This window comes from Topomyia yanbarensis, chromosome 1 (assembly GCF_030247195.1).
Source record: "Topomyia yanbarensis strain Yona2022 chromosome 1, ASM3024719v1, whole genome shotgun sequence".
In the NCBI taxonomy this organism is placed as follows: Eukaryota; Metazoa; Arthropoda; class Insecta; order Diptera; family Culicidae; genus Topomyia; species Topomyia yanbarensis.
The window spans coordinates 30,229,749-30,248,245 of NC_080670.1; the positions used below are offsets into that span (position 1 = coordinate 30,229,749).

The window sequence follows — 18,497 nt, forward strand, 5'->3', positions numbered from 1 at the left end:
TTTAAATTTTGATTATAGAGGTTTCAATCTTAGGGTCATTCGCCTCTTTTCGGGTTAAAGAAATCTCTTTTGGAAAAATCTCAAACCCTATGTGAGGGGTGTGGAATCGAACCCACGTGAGCTGCGTACAAGGCAATCAATTTACCAACTACGCTATGCCCGGCTCCTCACTCACTCACTCGGAGTACGACAAACAAAACTTAATACACTTGAATCTTCCAGTTGTACCTTCCGATGGTTTTTTTAATATCTCAAGAGTGCCTCGTTATTTCTTATATGAACTTCCTTTTCTTACATGGAAATTGAAAACAGAAAGAGGCATTCGTATGTACGTAGCATATAAATGAGTTATAGTCCTTTGTCAAGTAAATCTGACATTCAAACAAATCAAACCGATTCCAGTTGTGGATTAAACTCTGCTCGCTATCTATATCGATGAAACGATGATTTCCAGCGCTTCTTCTCGGTTTATATCGTCTTTCAATCCCGAAGAATTCCCTTTGGTATCTCCAAGAAGACACATAAACATTTTGGTGATTCTGCTTCTTCCTAAGTTCTCTTGCTAGTGGCATTTTTCGTTTCTCTGAAAATGTATTCCATAAAAAGGCAATTAGGGAACCATCAACAACTATCGTGGAATAACTTCATTGAGCGCTCACTCGAGCTGGAATCACTTTAAGGTCAATACCAGTACCTACAGTCTGTGTCTACATGTAACGTGCCAGTGCGAAAAGCAACGTCGTTGAGCATGGCAACGTTAGAATCAAGATCCCATTTATATTGATAATGATAAGATTGATATGCGTCTGCACGATCTATACTCGGGTACTATCAATAAATTCATTACAACCGTCATGTCGGAATACGTAATGGTGGGATCCTATAAGTTTGAAACATTGAATAAAAATTTCATAGGTATTTCCAACGGTGTTCGTGTCTTGAGAATGCGGACGGAACCTATTCCTTCATACCTGAGCTTTCAATACAAAATAACCGTAACCAAATCTTAAATCACGCTGTGCACATAAGAAGGACAGACCCCTACGTGCCAGTTTTGTAACAAAAAGACACACTGCGAGAAATCATGTACACAACCCTCTAATAAAACAATATCAACTTCAAGCAACCCAACACACAGCCCTCATCAACATCAACTATATCACAAACAACCGGAGTTGCAGCTCAGGCCCCAACGAACCTACGCACAGTGTGTCCGATCATTGCGATGCGCCTACCAGTTCCCAATCAAATGCCACAGCCACAAGTAAATGACAAGAACACGGATACACGATCTTGACCCGTAGGTCCCACAAACACCTCAAACCAGGTAATCCTGAAAACCCATACAACATCAACAGCGAGGATAGCATGAACGAAAACGATAAATCAAGAGAAAACAGACTAAGTAATCCCCAAGCAACAACAGGCAATGCAATAAATGGATTTCCAACAATAAATAAGATCTTAATGCCAAGTCACCAATCGCGTACACAAGATCCGGTGGATATACAATAAAATTCGATTTATTTTTATTTACACATTGTTAATATAAAAAGATCCACGGCTCAGGTAAAGAAATGCATTGAACCGTTGTAAATAATTGAAATAAAAAAGTACCTAATAGACGATTAACATGACTTCACGCTGAACAACGATTAACCTGTCGAGTTAAGCATCCTACATAACAGGGAGTATGGAATGTCGCGCTCAAATATTATTTACACCAACCTATTCGACAGTTTTCATATAACAATCTTTAAAATGGATAAATTTGGAAACAACGATAGGTTTTGCAGCTGTTTCGATCTTAGCTTTTAGATCGATAGATAATGGTTGTCATTGGAGATTGCCAGGTAGAGCACCGGGAAGCTACTTGGGACCGTTGAGGTTACTGCTTTACGTCAATGACGTGTGTTTAGTATTGAAAACTTCTCGCCGTTTCTGCACAGACGATCTCACCATAAAACTTTCGCTTAGGGTGGTGTAGCAAGAACTACGTGTGTGTGAATCCGAAAAAGTGCTTGATGATCGAATCCCGACGAAAGACTTTCCTCCCAGACCTCCAGAACTTTCTACTGCCGAAGCTCATCCTGTAGACCCCAGAGCTTTTCAACTGCCGAAAACATGTGGAGAAGGCATAGTCGATTGATAGCTAACGGGGGGGGGGGGGCAGTTTCGACTGTCCTGGTTTTTTAATCGTCTGATATGGTCACCCTATATCAGAGACCATATACAAATACCAAGAATACTTGCAACGCCTGTAATCGCCATGAGTGAAATAAGATAAAATAATATCAAAATTTTACCCTTTCCGGTATGGCTCATATATCTAGGCCTCATTCTCCTCAATCCTGTATTTTCAAGCCGGACACGCTTCAAAAGTATTGCACCTCGAAAAAAATTCACCATGCAAGATTTGATCGCAATCGAAAAACAATGTCATGAAGCGTCGAGATCTGCTGTAATGTTGAAAAAATGCCTTTGTGGTACAAGGAAAATTCATGAATTTAGATGGAACTTGAGTTTGTAAATGCAGCTTTTATTTCGTTTGTATGCCAAATGTTTTAGAAACCATAAAAAGTTAAAATCTGGTGTCACTTAAAAAAAAAACATTTTTTTGATTTTTATTTAAAATCTCAGTTAACAAATTGAAAACACCAGGGACTTTTTAACTTTTGTCAAAACAATTTTTGCGAGAAGATGCAAGATCCGTTGTTTCATGCATTTCTAAGATATTTAGCACAGAAAATAAATTGAAATCAGCCTTTTCAAACCCCAGTATTAACTCAATTCCAGAATTTTCTAAGTTCCATTAAGGGTATCTTTGAAAAAATTAGGGTGGCAATCTTTGAATTATGGTAAACGATTCGAGTCATGTTTTGATTAGAACATTTTAGTTCAGAATGTTACCGCATAGAGAGCGCCAACACTAACTTGTCAACGGAGAGAGATAGATATCGGATAGATCTATCTGATATCAAATCTGTAGAACAGGCACTTTTCAGTATTTCTTCCGAACATCTCGATACTCTATCTCTCTTCTATGGAAAGTTAGTGTTGGCGCCCTCTATGCGGTTACACGTGGAACTAAAATTTTCTAACCAAAATATAACTCGTATTATGTGCTACACTTCATCAAAACATATTATTCAGTTAAATCTAACCATTTTTTCACAACAATGTGTAGTTCGCAAAACTCGAGTACTGATACACTCAGGCTTGCTGGAGCATCACTCATGATGCTAAAATGAGGTGAGGTATCAACATTCTGAGGAGGACTTCACACACCTCGCCAATAGCAGAAAAAAAACTCTTCTCCCACTCAACAAGCAAACTCATCATCAGAGGTGATGACTTGTTCAATGATTAGAGGATGTTATGTGCATCACACAGGAAAGGCGAGAGCGCAAAACTGATTGAAGATGGGTTGGAATTCCTCTTCAAAAATGCTGAGAGTGTGGAGCGCGAGAGTGATTGTTTCCCTCTCTTGTTTTAATGGGATTTTGTCTGCTGCGTAGGATGCGGATATAAGTATAATTTTCGTGGTGTAGATCAGTGCTTCGTGGAATACGGATATCATCATGTGGTGGGAATCCAAGAGACTGGAGGACCCAGACTTGACTCTACTGTGCCAAACGACCTTGAGGCTTGAGCACTTCTTGTACACAGGTTTCAATTGAGCGAGGATTCAGTGGCCTTGGGAAAATACTAACTAACGATCAGATAAACCTCAGCTCGGAAAATTTAAAATCAATCCTATTCGTCAAACTTAATAACACCATAATAGAAGATAAATCTAGAAAAAATTTAGAATACACAGATAAAAATATTTTGTAATTTTAAGATTATTTTCATGCACATATTTGGAGCATGAATATAAATGTAAAATTAAGCTCCACCACAAATACACACGACTTGTCGCGCTTTCTTCAACGAATTTTATTATAATTTTACACGTGGGTTGAAAATTACAGTTTCTTTAAACAGAAAACACATGCACTTCAATGTATTTTTACTCGAATACTGTTGTAAAATGATTGACATGTAATATTACACGAATGAAAGTGTAAAATTGTATGCTGTTTGATGCTCCAATTGATGTTAACGTAATTTTCAATCAAATTTTAGATTCAATTGTTGTATGTTTACATTCGTATTGATTTACATGTCGTTTAATTTTCATTATTTTTTGGTGTGTAGAACGTAAGTAACTTTTTCATCTGTTCATTACTCGGCCATTTCAACATTTACTACTCTACTTTTTGCATAATATTCTAGTAAAAACCGTCGGCTTTCGATATGTACTGGAAAATTAGTGCAAAGTGTTGTAATGACGTCGTAAGAAAGTAAACAAAGAGAGGCTCTCGATGTTACATCCTATTGAAAATTTTCTCTAGAAATATTTTAATTTTGATATCTAATACAACATGACATCGCTTCCAAGTAAAATGGGTGCATAATATTCGATTCTATTCTAGTGTTCTTTCTCAATAATTTTTTAAAAAAATGTTGTTATCAAATAGTTTCGTTTCTATCTCTATTATAGATTGTTTTGGCTGGTTAGTTTCCAAGATATGGACAATGAAGTTTAAAAAAAAAAGTTGTTTGTGTTTATTTGTTACTAAATGTCAAAGTAGAAAGTTTATGCGGATAAATTTCCAATGGGCAATATATTTTTAAAATGAGATAATTATCGACAGCGATATTTAAAATTATACATAGTCGAAAATTGTATACTATCCTGATTATCTACTTTCAACGCTAGGGTAATAAGCCTACTTTCGTCTTGTTTCTATTATCACCCTACTAATTTGTAGCCGCTGGTTAGAGCAGCTTTTCTCATCTTTGTTCAACGCGTTGGTTTAAAAGGTAAGGCAATAATTGGAACACTCGAACCGAGTTTTCGTTGCGCTTAAATACGAACATTTTACAGCTTTCATACCAACTCAATCAGAAGCACTAATTTTGTTTTCGAACTCGAAACGCATCTCCATAAATAGTTTAGTTATATGTTTTGTGTCCTTTATGCGCAAAGGTGGTTTCAAACCATTTTCTCGTTAGTGAAGGAAAATAGTTTTTAATTAAAATTTTTCTCCACTACGGATAAATATAGCATAATGCCAATTGTGTTATTATATTGGTTCTTAAGAGCAAAGTAAAGCTACTGATGCCAATGTATACGCATTGTATCAATTGTAGGCCTAGAAATTAGTGGTACACCCACCATAATAGGGTTTATTTTATGTAAGGGGCTTACCTCTTTACCCTATATTCGGAGGAGAACACGAAGCTTCTTATTTTGATACTGATTTCACTAAATAATCCCCTACAAGTGAAATAATTTTTTGAACAGATTGTTTAGCAAATATAATGAAAAGATGAGTTCATGAATTATATAGGATATACGTTAGCCTTTGCCTATTCAATCAATTCCATTACAAGAATCCAACATTTGTACAATATTTTCTTAAATTTTCATTGCAAAATATTAAAATTTTGTGAGTGACATTGAATTTTCAGGAGGAAAATCGAAAAAATGCGGTGTACACATCAACCTAAAACCTCCTATACTAATCGTTTAGAAATTTCGCAGAGTTCTTTCTCATATCATTGCCCAGGTTCCTATGGGAGCGCTTTACAACATCATTATTATTTTTCAAGTAACATTTTAACCGATTTTTTAACGAATGTATTGGCATCAACGTGCTATGAAAAATTCGAAAAAATGAAGGCTGCTCTCATTACTCCTTATCATCTTCACTTATAGCAAAAACATTTTCTGGGACCTTTGGCACCAAAACATTAATTACGTTGTCCAGTCTTAGCGCCGATTTCTAGCAAGTTCTAGAAAGAGAAAAAATACACCTTTCCAAAGGTATGCTGTATTATTCTGTTATAAATATTGTGCTAAATTGCGACAATAATAAGAAAATTGTCATTTTTTTGCATTTTTTTCATGACAAATATGCAAATGGTTCAACATTCTTCCAAGGGCACGTCATGGTTCTATGCAATAATAATTCGGAAGAGCATTTAATTCTGCTATAAATCAATTTGGGGGCATTCAACATTTTTCAAAACTTTTTGTGTTGCACTATAACCTATGGTAGTTCACTTGAAAAGTTAAAAAAAAATCACTATAGCGCCGTGAAAAGAGTTATGATGGCATCCGGTTATCCACCTGGACAGTGCGTAACGAATAAACGGTTTACTTCAATATAAACATGTATGTCACGTTTTAGCTTAGCTATGGGTGACAAACGTCAAAAAAGGTCGCAATCTTTGATACGTAACTACTTCTTCCTCAACGAGTATTATATTTTAATAACAGATCGCTTGGCAAATTTTGGCCCTTTAAGGAGGGTACTGGACTATTGTATCACTTACAAGGCCTACAATCATTCGTTTTCGAGCTCTCCATCGAGACAGAGGTTGTTTTTTCTAGTCCGTAGTGCTGTGTGAGGCGATAAAGAATAGTTTTAATCCGCATTCAAGGTTATTTTGCCAGTTCGGTTCGGTCCTCAGTCTTTTGTTCGCGTGTGAGGATTAAACAATAGCCAGCTGTATAAGCTGGATCGGTTCGTCGTTGGACACCAGTTTAAAGCTAAGTGGTTTTTGTCTTTTGTAACACATTTATTGCTTTCTTCCGTCTGCGCGGGCGCTGACCCCGTGCGTTGACGTTTTCTATGGTTCCCTCTCCGGATGGTCAAATGGAAGTTGAATCGGGTTCAACTTCTAAGGCTCCCCCCCGGCCCAAATGCTATCCAGAACTCTCAACTGGTCCATTTGTGGTCTTCTTTCGGCCCAAGACTAAATCACTGAATCTTCTTCAGATTTCTAGAGACCTGACGGAACGGTTCTCGGCTGTGACCGAAATTTCAAAGGTCCGCTCGGACAAGATAAGGGTGTTGCTAGCCAACTCAAAGCAGGCAAACGATATTGCTTGCTGTGAGCACTTTACGCGGGATTATAACGTGTATATTCCGGCTGTAAGAGTACAATCCGAAGGCGTCGTAACCGATGAGAGTTTGACGTGCGAGGATCTGCTGAAGTACGGGGTTGGCCGATTCAGAGACCGCTTACTTCAGCCAGTTAAAATACTTGAGTGCAAACGTTTGCACTCAGTAGTAGTTGCGGGGGATGGTTCAAAAACGTACCCCCAATCAAACTCTTATCGGGTGACCTTCGCTGGTACCGCTTTGCCAAATTTCGTCCTCTTGCACAAGGTTCGTCTGCCTGTGCGTCTGTTTGTGCCGCGGGTCATGAATTGCACAAAGTGTAAACAACTGGGTCACACAGCCACCCATTGTAGCAACAAGGCCCGCTGTGGAAAATGCGGGGAGAATCATCTAGATAATTCGTGCAGTAGGCAAGCCGAAAAGTGTCCTTACTGTGCGGAGAGTCTGCATGATATCTCGGCATGTCCCGCGTACAAACTACGCGGGGATAAACTGAAACGTTCCCTTGCGGGACGATCCAAACATTCTTTCGCAGAAATGTTAAAGAATGCTACGCCACCAACCTCAACAAACATCTATGCTCACTTGCCTCCTAACGAGGGCGAGGCTGATGACCCACAAGAGGGAACATCTACTAGGGCGCCTAGAAGTTATAGGAAGAGGAGGAACATTTCCTCTCCTAAAGTTCGTTGTAAAGGCCAGAAGGTATCCCTTGACGGGACTCAGAAAGTCACATCTATTGGAAGTGTTGCAACCAAACCGAAGCAATTAGCTCCTGGTCTCGGAGGATTAAGCTCAGAGAAGGAGTTCCCAGCACTTCCAGGAACATCAAAAATCCCAAGTGTTCCTTTGTTTCAGTTCGAGAGTAATCACAGCACTGGAATTATAAAACTCTCGGACATAGTGGACTGGATAATAAAAACTTTCAATATTACTGATCCTATTAAAAGTCTTATGTTAGCTTTTCTCCCTACAGTGAGAACATTTTTGAAGCAGTTGACTGCTAAATGGCCCCTCCTCTCAGCGATTGTATCCTTCGATGGCTAACTCATCGAACGAGGTCACGGATTTGATCACTGTTCTACAGTGGAATTGCAGAAGTATCATCCCGAAAATCGATTCCTTCAAAATTTTAATAAATAATTTGAGTTGCGATGCATTTGCATTATGTGAAACTTGGTTAACTTCCGACATAGAACTCAACTTCCACGACTTTAATATTATTCGCCTGGATCGAGACACCCCCTATGGAGGAGTGCTTTTGGGGATCAAAAAGTGCTATTCCTTCTACAGAATTAACCTTCCCTCGATAACAGGTATTGAAGTTGTCGCTTGTCAAGTAACAACCAAAGGCAAAAGCCTTTGCATAGCTTCCATATATATTCCCCCCAACACCGCGGTTGGGCACCGACGGCTACAAGACATCTTAGAATCCCTGCCAGCACCGCGACTAGTTTTAGGAGACTTTAACTCTCACGGTACAGCATGGGGTTGCCTCTATGATGATAACCGGTCTTCCTTAATTCAGGATCTTTGCGATAACTTCAATTTGACAATTTTAAACACGGGTGAAATGACACGGATTCCTGCTCCTCCAGCGCGCCCGAGCGCCTTAGACTTGTCCCTTTGCTCAACATCGCTGCGGTTAAATTGCATGTGGAAGGTAATTCCTGATCCCCACGGCAGCGACCATCTGCCGATTGTAGTCTCAATCAATAACGGTTCAAGGCCATTGAAATCAATCAATATTTCGTATGACCTCACACGAAATATCGATTGGAAGAGCTATGCTGCCGCGATATCCGACAACATCGAATCTACCCAAGAACTTCCTCCGGAGGAAGAGTACAGCTTTTTGGCTGGCTTGATTCTCGACAGCGCGAATCAAGCTCAGACTAGGCCAGTACCCGGCGCGAACATACAAAAACGTTCTCCCAATCCCTGGTGGGATAAAGAGTGCTCAGACGTGTACGCAGAGAAGGCCGCCGCGTTTAAGACCTTCCGGAACGACGGGTTACCCGCCAGTTTTCGACAGTACGCGACGTTAGACAAGCGAATGAAGAGTTTGATGAAAGCCAAAAAACGCGATTATTGGCGCCGGTTCGTCGACGGATTAACGAGAGAAACATCGATGAGCACTCTTTGGGGAACAGCCCGACGTATGCGAAATCGAAACAGTACTAATGAGAGCGTGGAATATTCAAACCGTTGGATATTCGATTTCGCCAAGAAGGTTTGTCCGGATTCCGCCCCGGCACAGAAGATTTACCGCGCCGCGTCTCCTCACGATAGCGCGAACGAAACACCTTTTTCGATGGTGGAGTTCTCACTTGCTCTCTTGTCGTGTAACAATAAAGCTCCGGGGCCAGACAGAATCAAATTCAACTTGTTGAAGAATCTGCCTGACTCTGCCAAGAGACGCATGTTGAACTTATTTAATAAGTTTCTCGAGGCTAACATTGTCCCACTCGATTGGAGACAAGTGAAGGTCATCGCCATCCAAAAACCAGGAAAACCAGCCTCCGACCACAATTCGTACCGTCCGATCGCAATGCTATCCTGTATCCGGAAGTTGTTCGAGAAAATGATCCTATCCCGCCTCGACAATTGGGTCGAAGCAAATGGCTTACTGTCAGATACACAATTTGGCTTTCGCAAAGGCAAAGGGACGAACGATTGTCTTGCGTTGCTCTCAACCGAAATTCAAATGGCCTATGCTAGTAAAGAGCAGATGGCATCAGTGTTCCTAGATATAAAGGGGGCTTTTGATTCAGTTTCGATCAACATTCTTTCAGAGAAGCTGCACCAGCATGGTCTTTCAGCGACTTTAAACAACTTTTTACTAAACTTGTTGTCGGAAAAGCACATGCATTTTTCGCATGGTGACTTATCGACATCACGATTTAGCTACATGGGCCTTCCCCAGGGCTCATGTCTAAGCCCCCTTTTATACAATTTCTATGTCAACGACATTGATGAATGTCTTGACAATTGCTGCACGTTAAGGCAACTTGCAGACGATGGCGTGGTGTCTGTTACGGGACCCAAAGCTGTCGATCTACAAGGACCATTACAGAATACCCTGGACAATTTGTCTGCTTGGGCTATTAAGCTGGGTATCGAATTCTCCACGGAGAAAACTGAGCTAGTTGTATTTTCAAGGAAGCGTGAACCAGCACAACTACAGCTTCTATTAATGGGTCAAACTATCGCTCAGGTCTTCACAGTAAAATATCTAGGGGTCTGGTTCGACTCGAAAGGTACTTGGGGATGCCATATTCGGTATCTGAAACAGAAATGCCAACAAAGGATCAACTTTCTTCGTACAATAACCGGAACATGGTGGGGTGCCCACCCAGGAGACCTAATTAGGTTGTATCAAACAACGATACTGTCGGTAATGGAATACGGATGCTTCTGCTTTCGATCCGCCGCGAACATACATTTCATCAAACTCGAAAGAATTCAGTATCGTTGTTTGCGTATCGCCTTAGGGTGCATGCAGTCGACCCATACGATGAGTCTCGAAGTGCTGTCGGGCGTTCTCCCGTTGAAAAATCGATTTTGGGAACTCTCATATCGATTGCTCATTCGATGCGATATCTTGAACCCGGTCGTGATTAAAAATTTCGAAAGGCTTGTTGAGCTCAATTCTCAGACCCGTTTCATGTCCCTGTACTTTGACTACATGGCGCAGAGTATTAACCCTTCTTCTTACAATCCCAACCGTGTGCATTTCATAAATACTTCTGAATCTACTGTTTTCTTCGACACATCCATGAAAGACGAGATTAGTGGAATTCCGGACCACATACGCCCACAAGTGGTTCCAAACATTTTTTATAATAAATTCCGAGAAGTCGACTGTTCTAAGATGTTTTATACTGACGGATCAAACCTCGAAGGATCCACTGGCTTCGGTATTTTCAATCAAAAGTTCACCGCCTCCTACAAACTCAGTGACCCTGCTTCAGTTTACGCCGCAGAACTAGCTGCCATTCAGTATACCCTTGGAGTCATTGAAACATTACCCGCAGACCATTACTTCATCGTTTCGGATAGCCTCAGTTCCATTGACGCTATTCGCTCGATGAAACAAGGCAAGCACTCCTCGTATTTTTTGGGGAAAATACGGGAGCTACTGAGTGCTTTATCTGACAACTCTTTCCAGATTACCTTGGTATGGGTCCCTTCTCATTGCTCCATTCCGGGCAATGAGAAGGCAGACTCCTTAGCTAAGGTGGGTGCCTTAGAAGGAGACGTTTACGAAAGACCAATTTGCTTCAGCGAATTTTTCAGTATTACTCATCAGAGAACCCTCGAAAGTTGGCAAACTTCGTGGAGCAGTGGAGAGCTGGGAAGGTGGCTACATTCGATAATCCCTAAGGTATCGACGAAACCTTGGTTCAAGGGGATGGATGTGGGTCGTGACTTCATTCGTGTGATGTCCCGACTCATGGCAAACCATTACACGCTGGATGCACATCTCCGGCGTATTGGGCTCGTGGATAGTGGTATCTGCGCTTGTGGCGACGGCTATCACGACATCGAGCACATTGTCTGGGCGTGCACCGAGTACAGTTCCGCTAGGTCTCGGCTAATGGATACCCTGCGGGCCCGAGGAAGACCAACCAACGTCCCGGTTCGAGATGTGCTGGCAAGCCGCGATGTTCTCTATATGTCCCTTATATACACCTTTGTGAAAACCATCAATATACAAGTCTAACTGCCCCTTGTTATCTCCTTATCATTCTCAGAACGCTCTTCCACCTGTATCAAACCATCTGTATCGAATGAGCCAACAAACACGGGACCTACGGTACGAACATAACACGCTTAACTCGAAATGTAGCCGATCCACATCTGAGCCGTACTACGAAATCGTCTGGAAAAACCCCTGCCATCTTGAGGAGGACCACCCGGCGTCCCAGTACATGATTCCCCTGATGAAGGCCACCCGAGTTTGTAATCCATCCGTTGATCTCACGATGCCTGAAACTGAAATAATTTTCTCTCCCTGCCATCTTTGTCTACCCTCCCTCCCCTGACTCTTATACCCAGAAGTAACACCCCTACCCCCCCCCCCCCCCCCCCAATATCATCACGAAGCATTTAGCTCTTCTTGTCTCTTCTAGTTTTAACTATTATATTATATAACCTCGTTGAAATTGCCCAACTCTACTACCCACAAAAATAACTATAATTACGAATCTTTACAAAATTCAATCATGCCCTCTAGTGATGCCTAGTTTTAAGTTAGTCGTAAAAAATTGTCCCCCTTAATTAAACATTATTTGCTCCAATAATCTCACTGATAAAAATGTCAAACCATATTGCCACAAAAACTAAATGACCCCCCTAATCTTACGAAAACAATATTATCCCCTTGTGTAGATATATAAGATAGCTATAAAATCGCATTAGTTTCATTTAAAAAAAAATCAATATGTAATCCCCTAGTTTTAAGCAATTTAAAATGTAAAACAAAACAAAATTGGCACCTTTAAGCTAACGCAACGTGCCTTATCAAATAAACGATTTGAATAAAAAAAAAAAGGCCTACAATCGATGAAATTTCTATAAATATGCACCAACACGTTTGCTTCGTTCCTAAGAACCACTAGTAAAATAATAAATGGCCCGAAAATGGTGGAATACTTCTGTTTGAGTGCAACTAAAACTCTAATCGGATGCCCAAAATATCGCACTACCATTTAAGTCAAAAGATAGTACAAATATATGGCAGACACAACTCTAACCAATGGTTTCAAATGGGTAAGGTGCTAATTGTAATAAGGTGAAAAGAGGCTCATGACTCTATACATATTTGAAAGCTATGTATATATTTAGATAGTTGCATTGCTTCATGCAACGCTTAACTATACATTCATTTCAAATACAAAAATATACATCAGAAATAAACTTTACACATGCATCAAACCCATATAACAAAACCTTATAGCAACTAATCATTACCTCCTCACAAGGCGTGTGAGGACATCACAAACTCCTCTTGAATCATCATGAGGTGTAGCACATTCTCCTCCACGGAGCAAATATCCCATGCGTAAGAAAATATTTATCTACATCATTTCGTTGAGCAAGAGAGGAACTCTCTCATTTTTCGGTTCCTCACACACAACGGTACAGATGCTCCCGTTGCTTCATTCTTTTCTACCTCATCCTGAGGGAGGGATATTAGCCCTCATCGTGTGTTGAAGTGTTTATAACAAGTCTGGGCCCCATGCAAAATTGACTCAGACATCACTTCGTTAAAAGTTTAATAGCTATTTTTATCAAAGCTGGATTGCCTAGTGGTCTTCGATAAAGTTGTAGACAACTAAATTATCACTCTTATCTTCACTTACAGTGATATTATGATGCATACAGTGCCACCTAGTGGTGAAAATGCGAGTTAGTGTTAGTGTACTTTATGGTACTTAAAGTAACTAATTATGTAAGACTTTTGGCACTGCGTCGAATTGAAGATTTAGTGCTTGCCCCTCGCCTGGTGGAACAACAAATCGACTCAGGGGTGGGCTGATTGAGTTCTCAAAAATTAATTTTTTTTCTGGGCAGTCTACTGTTCTGACTAATGAGCCTTGATTATAGCGCCTTTGCTCGCTCTTTGAAATTTCGAAAGGATAAAATTGACTCAATGTCTTCAATAGATTTACCAAAAGATCTTAATTCTTTCTGTAGTGTAATGAACCACGTGTTGCATAGTCGATAAGTGCGTCTTGGTCAGATGAGACAGAGTTTATTCGCAGCTTGTAACTTATGATTCTTATCTATTTTCCTATCGTCCGATTCATAAGAAGCTTCTTCGTTGACATGAATTCAGTTCCTCCGCGAGCTTTAAACTATTCCGACACCGTCCAATACAATTAAAATTAAAAATAAAATTCATATGAGATTCAGGTGTTCAATAAAAAAATGAGAATTTTTTCAGTTACGTAAAAAAAATTTTTTTCGACGAATTCAGTATTTTTAATTTAAAACATAATGTTTATTCTTCAAAAGTCGTCAATAAATATTGGAGAAGGTGCCCTGGTCAGCCGTGCGATGCAACTTAGTCGCGATGCTCCCACAAAAGCGTTGGACGGAACTGACGTCCATCTTCTAGATGCAATTCCGGATCCTTGTGGTCAACTGCTTCGTATCCTTGGCCCGCCAGTTATTTTTGTACACTAGAGCACTGAGGGAGTCGAAAAAATCCTCAATGGGACGGCACTGGGGCAAGTTGGTCGGGTTCCTTTCTTTTGGCACGTACGGATCTTTTTCTGCTTAAGATACTCCAGCGTCTTCTTGGCGTAATGGGAAGATGCCTTGTCCGGCCAGAAGACGTACTTCCCATCTGCATTATGGTCCTTTAAGAATGGCAGAAGAATTTTCTCAAGACACTCCTCCTGGTACACTTGTTGATTAATGGTCAGAGCTAGGGTTCGCAATACCGACCCTTTTTGGCGAGAACCGGTATTACGGTACTGAAGCCCTCAGTACCGGTAGTACCGGTAAAGTACCGGTACTCGAATATTTGTTTTTAAAAAAATCGAAATAAGCTTCAAAGTGAAATTGAATGCTCAAATTGATGGCCTTATTCTCAGATGATTGATTTGTGCTGATCAAAAAAGTATGTTTATTGTTTTCAATTGATTCGGAATGGTATGACTCATTTCAACGGAAAATATTTTTCGTATGCGGCACCTTCTTTTATTTCGAAATCTAGGCCACTTTGAAATCAAGAACTGCTAAGCGGTGCGACTTTTGTCGACTGTAAATGTATGAAACACTATTAACAGCAGTAAATCAAAGCGATAATGGCTGTAAATCCGAGCAGGTTATTCGCATTTCCTCTCTTGATTGTCTGTAAAATGGTTTCGACATGCATACCAAGGCTCCTTGCTTTTCTGTAAACTATGGAGTTTTGCTGAATTTTCCGATCACCAATAACTAGAAATCGCTCCATTTGGTTCAGTAGTTCACCAAGTCTAAAATTGTTAGCTACCAAATCGCTGTTCGTTCTTTTATAAATAAAGGTTAAAGAGCAAACCAAAGACATGACATAGACCATAGTCTTATTACGCGCCACCCAGTGAATAATGAAACCTATCAGAATGTCGCTAATAAAATAATTCAAGGCAAATTTTTACGTCTCTTACGCTAGATGTGAATATATTGAAATTTAGTACAAGATCGTTTAAATTTAATTTCGACAAAATAAAGCAGGAATTTAAACGTACCGTTCAGTACAACGGGAGCTAGTAATGTTTAACTTATAGAAGTTAATTAATCTAATTAAAAGTCATATTGCAGACCGATATTTTGAAACAGGCCCCCAAGAGAGTCCACATATTTTTCATAAAAAAAGTATGGTGCCGAAAATACCGGTACTGGCTTTTGTTCAGTACCGGTATTACGGTACCAAGAATGGGTCGGTTTCCCGGGATTTTCGGTACCGGTATTACCGGTACCACAACCCTAGTCAGACCGCTCGGCTTGTACAACGGCATTGAAATCCCTGTCCGAGATGGCGACGTACAGCATAACTTTTTGTTCAAATTTATGCTTAAACTTATATCTTACTTCGGGGGGGGGGGGGGGGGGGGGGGGGGGTGTGGCCAGCTTGTCACAGGAATAGTAGCTGTCATTTTTTGGAATGTGGGTCTTCGAACGCGGAAAGTAACTTTCGTCGTCCAGCACGAACAACATCCCGCGGTAGTTCTTCGTCATCCACCGGCACTGCGGATTCACGATCGCTATCTACTCGTCCGTGTTCAACTCTTCTTCCGACAGATGATGTCCTCCAACTTGAGGGTTCGATGAATAAAGGTATGGGAGCAGTGATATTTTCGGCCGGCGTCACGCACACTCGTTTCGTCCTTGTTGTCGAACAGTTTTTTCAACGCTTCATTCTACTTCTTCTTCGTCTTTATCTTCGCCGGATGGCCGCTACCGGCTTTCCGCTCCACGCTCTGGGATGCCAGGATCCGGTAAACTGTACTCACGGGCACGTTTTCGTCTCGAAAGTGTCTACCGTCAACTTTTTCCCCGATGACCACGTGTTTCGTAAACCCGTACAACACGCGGAGTGCTTGCTGTTTCGACGCCATCTTCGATTGAACTGACAGTATCCAAGCGAAAAGGAATATGCCACCCATTTCTAGGGAGTCCAGAGAGCAATTCTCTTGGAGAGAAAAAAAAATTACGCTCTTTACTTTAATTACAGAAATGTATTAAAAACATTCTCATTTTTTATTGAACACCCGTTCCGGCAGGGAAGCAAGAATCAAATGGAAATGGAACTTACTGGTGGAAACTATCCCCTCGCTAGTTGAATCCTCAATAAAACAAAAGAACAATAACACATGAAGAACAATCACCAAGAAAGATAGAAATAAATTGTAAAATATAATTAGAATGCCCTCACTGGTTACGAATATGTCGTCCAAAACACTTCGAACCAACTGGGTATTAGCTTCACTCCACCACCACTTCGGTATCATTCTGATCCCTTTAGCGGTATGTCTGTCCCATTTTATGCATCGTTTTCTTAGTTTCTCCACATATATTTCCACTGTCACCACAAATTATTATTTTTTTCGAAACTTAAAATTGTCACTGTCAAACAGAAAGCAAATTGACGTCAGCGAAAATTTTTCGCACCCGACGCGCATGGCTACTACGATCCGAATCCTTAGATTTTTTCAAAACGCCATTTCAAAAATCGGGCAGACTGTTAGTAGTTAGAAACCTTTATCGATTACTTTCTAATTTGTAAGATATAATCTAATGTGGTCCAATAGGGTTTTTTGATATATTATGAATTATTTTTCATAAACAATTTATTGAGAAATTTTCGCACGTAAAAAAACAAGATTTCCGATCAATCAAGTCTCACAAAATCGATATTTTCGAAATCCCTTACGTGATCCACTTGATCATACATGTGTAAAGATACTTGAATCAATCGTTAAGGATTGGCACCTGATTCAAACCTCCAAAAATACTCCCCACTGAGACGTACAAAACATTGTTTCAAAATCGTTCAACACGGGTCCAATGATGGACGTTCGTTGAACGGTTATTTGGACGTCGTTCAAATTGGTCCAACGAGCGTCCTTCATTGGACGATTTTGAAACCAACCGTCCTTAGAGGGTCCCTATGGAAATTAGTTCAAAAATCCAAAAAAAAAAATTCTTCGTTGAACTAAATTTTATAAAAAACTTAGTTAGAAATTTTGACAGTTCTTCCTATGCTCCTAAACAAATCTCAAAATTATGTTACAACCTTCAAAATAGGTTAGGTTTTTCTATTTTACTGTCTGATAAGTCGTGGAAACACAATAAGGACCTAAAAGATGAAATGTGTTCCATGTAAAAAAATAATAGTTCGACAAGCAATTTGCAGCTACGGATTAAAAGGTACGAAAATTTCCCCAGGAACCAAAAAATGGGTATTTTCGAAAAGCACGAAATAAAACGAACTGACGCTATTGGATTATCGCCCTGGAAAAATCTAGTTATTTTCAGAAGAATTGTAAAAAAACTTCCACCCTGAAATAGTTCGATCCGCTCACATATGATCGGTCCATTATCCAATTACCATCCTCTTTCTCCCTTTATCCGAAGGCGACCACTATAGATCGTGTGGTGGTGCATTTGTGCCTGTTTTATAGCTCATTTTCTCCGTTCAATTTTCGTTTCGTTACCGGCTGCTGGTGCTGCTGCTGAAGCCATTTCGATTGTGGGGAACCCCTTTGGCACCGCAGCACATACACACAAACACACGCATCGATTCGCTAATTTATGGTATCGATACCGCGGCCCGGCTTCTCACCCGGTTGATCTTCGGAAGAGACCCTTTAACTAGTACCCCGGTAACAACAGCTCCCTCTACTAATTCGAAACGGTCATTGTTCTGTACATTACGAGCCGGGTTTGCGTTTTAGATTTAATAGCTGTAGCGTTTTCATGACGAATTGCACAACTTTCTATTCAGAAAAAAATCGATTGTTGGGGCACTTCTCTCGAGGAATATGGGGGGTAACCGAAAGAGGTAATAATTCCCTACCCCGACGGAGTATGTCAAACTATTGTGAAACTTAATCTCAACGATTCTCCAACTCCGTAGCAGGACCAGCAATCACACTCATTTGCATTCATTCACAACTTTCCGGCATTCCTTGCGCAGCTTGCCCCTTTTCCGTCCACGGGACTCATCCGCAGCAACCAAAGTTGCAGAATGAAACAAATGACCTAGATTTTTTCCCAGATTGCATATGAAGAGGAATCCGGTGAACCCACCCCGCTCCCAGTAAAATGCCACTTTATGTGTGCAGTTTTATTGTATTTTTCGTTATATCCCTTTCGAGATTGGTTTCCGTGCAGTTCAGGCCTCACCTCACAACTCCCAGTGGATTCGATCGTGGCTGGTCCCGGCAAATACTAAAGGATGCATTTTTCTGCATTTTTTCAATGGAGGGGGGCAAGCGCGGCGGTTTGATTTCAAACATACCGTCGTCTTAAGCCTGGAAT

General features: G+C 40.5%; 1 protein-coding gene across 5 annotated transcripts in view; it reads right to left on the reverse strand.

The window, feature by feature from the left end:
- The window catches only part of LOC131677221 (tensin-1), a 659,813-nt gene that overhangs the window by 477,432 nt on the left and 163,884 nt on the right, over nt 1-18,497 (reverse strand). The window lies entirely within an intron of this gene.